At 40.0% G+C, this 7416-nt stretch overlaps 1 pseudogene; it reads left to right on the top strand.

The window, feature by feature from the left end:
• Positions 1-1891: 1891 nt before the first annotated feature.
• LOC105742627 lies at positions 1892-2798 on the top strand (annotated as a pseudogene).
• Positions 2799-7416: the final 4618 nt, after the last annotated feature.

Here is a 7416-nt window from a genome sequence, read left to right as displayed (position 1 = left end):
TTGCAATGATTCATTAGTGCTACCAATGTCTATTTCTTCATTGAATGTAAAAATATAATTAGTAAAAGTATGTGAATTTGCACAATGACAATCTGTTTGTTAGATTGGGAAGTTGATATAGAGACATGGCAGGCCTTTAACAACCACATAAATAGATCTCCAAGAAACATATAGAATACTTTAGATAAGGTACAAATCAAATTAAGCAAAAACATAGGTTCCAATTTGTAAGCCCATTGTTTTAATTTGGGTTCACACAAATATTACAGCAAATGTGTATTGGATACTCACCTGCTCAATGCCAGGGGCTGATTTGCATTTTCTCTGGGGGTTTCTTTGTGCATTTAGAGTTTGTGATTCTTCCCAACTAGTGAGGGAGACCAGATACTATTTGGGCAGTAGTGGCTAAAAGAATCAAAATGGCTTTGTAGTAAATATTCAAAGCCCGGCTTCAACACACTTACTATGACTTTGACAAAACAAGCTCTCATATACCAGCACATAGGTGAGGCTCAATATATTAATTATTGATTGCACCTGTGGCTACACACATACATAAATGAAAACATTAGCAAAATTGAGTTATTGTAGCCTGGTAGTCATTCAAGAGGACTCTGAAGTCCCACAGACTAAGCTCAGAATCTTAACTCCACTACACTTACTTTTTACCAGTTTGACCAATTTCTCTTCATTTCCTGATTTCCTCATTGTAAATTGAGCATTTGTCTCATAAAGTTGTGATGAATATTTGATAAGATAATTCACATTCAGCACTTAGTAGCACACTACCTACAACACAGTAAATCAATGTTAGCTTTCAAAGCATTATCAATAGACTTTCTTCATTCTGGTGCATATCCAATAATTCCACTATTAGGGTTCTGGTAAATGATCTAATCAAAGTTCTGGTTAAGGACACTAAACTGTACCTTCATGTTTTCTAACTCAATGGTCAATTCTAAATGTGTTTGCTGTAGCTTTTAATGTAAATAACCACTTCCTCTTTGTTGAAATATTAAAAAAAGAAAAGATTTAAGGATGATGTGAAAAGGAAGCAAATTATTATGGGATAATTTTTTTGATCTGATGCAGGCAAAGGACTGTGGATTCTCTGCCTCTGGAGTATTATAAAGTCATTGGTTAAATCATCACATGTATATTGGATACTCATCTGGTTGGATGAGTTTGGATTTAGCTGGTTTGGATTTCCCCTGGAGGTTTCTTTGTGCATTTAGAGTTTGTGATTCTTCTCAATTAGTGAGTGAGACCAGATACTATTTGTGCAGTAATGGCTAAAATAGGCCTGGACATTTTACGTGTGTTCGATGAAATACTCACAATAGCCCCAGTTTTCTTTGTTTATTTGTTTTTGTGTTTATTGTTGTCTAATCTTTAAGGTTGGGTCTCATCATGTAGTTCAGGATGGTTTTGACCTCATTATGCAGCCCAGGATGGCCTTATACTCACAGCAATCCTCCTGCCTTGGCCTTCTGAATGCTGGAATTAGATGTGTGCCACTAGTCCCAGCAACCTCCCACCTTTTCAAGTTCATAAAATAGGCTCACAAAACCACAGATAAAGACATGAAGAGAATTCATTATGAATCCTGGCTATTCCATTTTCATTTCTTCACTTATTATTATTTAAATTCAACCAATATTATTAGATTTCTTACTATGTGCCAGGCATTGTCTTTACCACTGATGTAAACATTGAACATAAAAGATAAAATCAATACCTTTGTGAAACTGACATTTTAGTAAGGGGAGAATATAATCCAAGCTTGCCTGGCTCCGAGGAATGATCCTATTCTTTTACTTCATAGAATGCACTGATGGGCCTTTTTGTCTTGTTAGCATTTTACAGTGAAGTTGAAATTTTTCCCTTTCAACACAGCAGTGCCATGCACCAAGGAAACAATCTATTGTCTCCGAATTCCTCCACCTGGGACTCACAGTGAAATATGAGCAGCAGCAGATCATCTTCATGCTGTTTATATGAATGTATCTGTTCACCATGGTTGGAAACTTACCACTCTGACCATTGTGAATGACACTCACCTCCATAGCCCTGTGTCCTTCTTTCTTACCAACCTTTCCTTCACTGATACGTGCTTTATAATCATGATAGTACTCAAAATCTTGGCAGGCATTCACAGCTAATATTCAACTCTCTCTTTTGAAGGATGCATTACACAAATGTACTTTTTTATGCTCCTACTAGATCTGGACAATTTCCTCCTGGCAGTCGTGGCATATGATTAGTATATTGCCATCTGTTACCCATTACACTATGCTACTTTACTGAATCCCAAGCTCTGTGCCTTGTTGCTTATGATTCCAATAATTGTCTCCAACCTTGTCTCAGTAATGCATCTCAGTCTGCTGAGCTGCTTGACTTTCTGTGGTCACACAGAAATAATTTACTCTGTGACCTGGAACTGATATTAAAACTTGATTATTCAGATACCAAAATCAACCTCTTGATGATCTCAACCACGGGAGGAGCAGTTATCTTCTTCTGCTACATTTTCATTCTTATAACCTATGCTATTATTGGCAGCACTATGCTTAGGGTTCCATTCACCAGAGGAAAATGGAAAATATTCTTTACCTGTGGCTCCCATCTCTCAGCTGTGTCCCTTTTTAATGAACCCATTGTTGGATTTCTACTTTCTCCCTTATTCTGCCTACTCAGCAGAAAGGGATAAGGTAGCTGCTTTTACGTACTCAATTGTAACCCCCATAATGAACCACTTTATCTATAGTTTGTGGAACAAAGACATTAAAGAACACTGAGCAGACTATTTAGCAAAGGCTTTTTCTGGAGTTCGTTAGCTCTGTCATGACATACATCTTTAGCAACTCCTTGGACCATCATAACTATGTAGATAATCTAAGGCTTCAGGATAAAGCTTTCACTTAGCAGTATCTTTCCCATTCCTTTCCTGCCTGCAGTCTAGTCTCAAAACTTCAGTTGGGAATCATGTCACTACCAAATAAAGCATATTAACAAAACAAAATGCTCCCTTCTTCCCTAGTCTTCACCACTTACATATAGTTTTCCTGAAATAAACCAATTAGTGGATATTCAATACTAAATAATGGTTGTCTCATTTTTGTTTGTATCTTATTTCTGCCTCTATCACACCGTACAAATTAAATTTAGTATGATTTGAACCTTAAATGTTTCCCAATATTCTCCTGTGTATAAGTGTAGAGTTTTTGAAAGCTAATTGGATCATGATCACTTTAAGATCAACAATGATTTAATGCATTTATCAGGGCATAGATAGGAGGATTGTTTGGAGGGGAAACCCAGTTGGAAGTGATGGATCTCAGTTGCATGGCCAGGAAGAGTATATTCTTGTCCAATGTCCCTCTACTCTGGATCTTTCTTGCATTTCTGACTTTACCAGTTAAACAGAAGACCCAATGCTATTATAGGCTACTGGACTCTTTTAGAATATTTTGCTGAGTTTACACACGTATAATATTCAATAACGGAACTTAGAAAAAATGGAGTATACAGATGAATGTCCATTTTGTATCTGTGTATTCAAAGTTGTTAGGATAGATATATAGGTGCATTCTCTTAATGAATAGAATGATTTGTTCTAATGGTGTTTGTAAGTAGGATCTCAAGTCCACATCTTGTACAGCAATTAACCACTAAGAAGAATATATGCAGTGTGTTATTTGAAGAATGTGTTCTTCCGATTTGATTTGAAACTGTCTCATTGCTATCTGTTTATTAATAAATTTGTGAAAAAAAATACCAGCAATGTTAAGAGACAACGCAGAAATTTGGAAAATTTCATGACAAATAATTACTCAGACAAAGATCTTCTCTCTAGAAATTATAAAGAACTAAAAGACATACTACCCAAAAATTTGAAGATCCAATTCAGAAATGGGCATCTGAGAGGAACGTACACTTCTCAGAGGATGAAATTAAAGAAGCAAATAAATATATGAAAAATTGCTTCACATCAGTAGCCATCCACGAAATGCAATTTAAAACCACATTGAGATATCCTCTCACCCCAGAACGAATTGCTATCATAAAGAAATCATCCAACAAAAAATGTTGGAGAGGCTGTGGGGAAAAAGGAACCCTTCTCCACTGCTGGTGGTAATGTAGACTGGTGTAACCATTATGGAAATCAGTGTTGAGACTCCGTAGAAACATTGGACTGGAAATCCATTTTAAACTAGGTATTCCTCTACTGGGAATGTTCCTGAGGATCTGAAAACATCATATCATAGCGTTATATGTGTGCCTGTGTTTATAGCAGCACAATTTGTGATAGACAAATTCTGGACACAACAAAGATGCCCACCACCTGAGAAATAGTTGAAAAAGATGTGATATTTTTACACAATGGCGTATTACTCAGCTATTAAGAATGATAAATTCGAATGCTTTATATTGAAGTGGATGCCACTTGAAGATATACTCATAAGTGAAATAAACCTGACACACATGTGCAAATATAGCATAGTTTCCCTAGTATAAGAACTCAAAAGAATAAATTCAAATAGAAAGGTATAATACAAGTAAAAGGAAAGCAGGATCTCTAAGACTAAGTAATTAAGAGAGGGAAAGGAGAAGAGCTAGGAATCATGACAGTGTCAAGCCATACAGTTATGTGTTGAACATGGGCAAGGCAATGATCCTGAGAATCTCCAGATTTTTGAACCTAGCATTTAATTGGAAGGATTCTCACCCTGACTAACTATATATACCTGTGATACTAAGCAACTGCACTGAAAATGGTAATTTGTAGTAGTAGTTTCATGGTTGGAGTGCCTGTCATTTTGGTCTTCTAAATACGGGCTACATATCATGACATGCCAGTTGCTGCTCTGCTGTCTCTCAGGTACATGACTGTTCAAAAAGAAGGGAGTGGTGAATGAAGGCAAGAGACAGGAAAAGGGATGTTGTGCTACTGTCCTGCTTCAAAGTTGTACATGGTTAGATTTTTGGACTTATGTGTAAATATAAGAATTACATAATTTTTATGCCTATGTTTTAAATATATATTCTAATTTTTAAATCTTTTTTCATCATATTCTGTAGGGACTTAAAGTTCAACATATCAATACTTGAAAAATACCTGTTCCTTTTTTTGACTAAGATGTTTGCTATTCAGACAGATAGTGAGGTTAAGCTTAACAGCTTCAGTTGTATGTTAATGACAGTAAGCTTGTCTTCTGGAGGGTTAACAACCTCAGTTTGCAGATCCAAATTAGAGGAAAAGGAGGGCTGCAAGGAAAGCCAACATTTTGGCCCTCACCTTCCAAGGTCAATTAAGACTCAGAACATATGAGAACTTGTGCTGTAACATCATGTAACTCAGTAGTGTCCCAATTTTGTGATCAAGGAAATTATGGGGCCAAAGAGGAAAGTGATCGATGATGTAGAGTGTGCCTAAGGAGTGTCACATGGAGAGAAAACATTCTCTCAGGCTTTCACGGATGACACATTGGCCAAGCAATTGCTGTGACTCATGCACATGGCTGACACTGACAAAGGTTCTACAGTCTGAGGTACAGGATATCAGGATAAATCCTGAGGGGATTTCACTGACATTATCAAACCCAAAAGCTACAACTCTTGTTGCATAGGTACTGCTTTACCTTGGTCTTAAACATCCAGCAGAAAAGTATAAAAAAGGAATATATGACGTAAAGCCATGGTGTTATGTTGAGCTGTAGGGGACACTTGTCTACAATTTCTGACATTTCCAGGCAAGTGGAAGACCCAATACTATTATGGACTACTTGACTCTTTTAGAATATTTTGATCAGTTAACACACCTATAATATTCAAATAATGGAACTCATTAAGTGATGGGTCACATCTCAAGATAGTGAAAGAGGGTGTCACTCATGTTGCTCCTGGGCTGGGACAAGTAGGTCAAGCCAGCACATGGTATCCGATAGCTCTCCCACACACTCACCAGGCCTGGGCTAGGACTGGATCTGGGGATTCGGGGAACATGGCAGAAATTCTACTGGGCAGGTGGTTACGGGAAATGCTATTGAGTGTTGGTGGGCATCCTAAGTGATGGAAGAGTTTCTCACCCATGCTGTGTGTGGGCTGAGAACAGTAGGTCCAGGCACAAGCGCAGCATACCTGGAAGCTCCACCACACACTCACTGTGCCTGGACTAGGACTGGGTCTGGGGCTTCCTGGAACATGGCAGAAATTCCTACTCAGCAGTCGGGGTAAGGGAGGTGCTGCGGAGTGGTGGCCGGTGTCCCAAGGGGGTGTAATAGGGTCTCACCCACGCTGTGCCTGGACTGGAAAAGTAGGTCCTGAAGGCGCAAGGTAGTTGGAAGCTCTCCCATATACTCACCTTGCCTGGGCTAGGACTGGGTCTAGGGTTTCTGGAATGCTGCAGAAATTTCTACTTGGGGACAGGGTTGGGGTGGTGCTGCGGAGTGGTGGAGGGCGTCCAAAGTGGGTGGAAGAGAGTCTCATCCATGCTGTGCCTAGGCTGGGACCAGTAGTAGGTCCCACCAGCGCAGGGTAGCAGGAAGCTTTCCCACACACTCACCGGGCCTGGACTAGGAATGGGCCTGGGGGTTCCCGGAACGCGGCAGAAATTCCTACTGGGCAGGTGGGGGGGAGGTGCTTCGGTGTGTTGTGGGCATCTCAAGGGGGTGGAAGAGGGTCTCACCCACGCTGCGCCTGGGCTGGGACCAGTAGTAGGTCCCGCAGGTGCAGTGTAGCCTTTTTCTTAATGTAATTTTTTTCCTTTTGTTTGCAGAACCCTTACTATACTTCATTTCCTTCTGTCTCTTTGACTATTCATTCTCCATTCCTGTTTATGGTTCTTCCAAGTAACACTTAAGTGTTTGGAGATCCCTTTCCAGCCAGAGCCCAGACCTTCCAGACCTGCTGGATTTTACTCCAAACTCCCCCTCAGGCCTGCCATGTGAGTGGACCTTCTGTGCCCACTGTATTCAACCTCATCCACTCCCCAGGCCCGACATGAGTGTAGGACACTCGATACCATCACTGAAACGTCCTCCAAGAGACAGGCCTGGTGTGGAATCCTGCAGCAGAACTCCCTCCAGACAGGCAAGGGGCAAGATCCACCCTACTAATCCTGGAGCAGAGCATCTTGCCAGAGGGGCACAGTTGGTCTGCTTCCACAGGCTGCAGCAGGAAGAAACTGAGTGCAGTAGCCAGAACCAAGGCAGGCCCACCTGAGGAGTTTGAACTTATTAGATCTGGATCTGGTAGCTTAGACACTTTTCTAGACCCATATCTATGAAAGCATCGTCTCTCTTTCTCTCATGGTTTAGAGAGGGGGCAACAAGTAACCAGAATGAACTAGTCTGCCTGGAAAACTACAGTGATGAAAGGAGGAGTTGATCAGATAAATATTAGGGGAACTAATTT

Source organism: Octodon degus, unplaced genomic scaffold (genome assembly GCF_000260255.1).
Source record: "Octodon degus isolate 3935 unplaced genomic scaffold, OctDeg1.0 scaffold00063, whole genome shotgun sequence".
In the NCBI taxonomy this organism is placed as follows: Eukaryota; Metazoa; Chordata; class Mammalia; order Rodentia; family Octodontidae; genus Octodon; species Octodon degus.
This window is presented reverse-complemented; position numbering and strand designations above follow the sequence as displayed.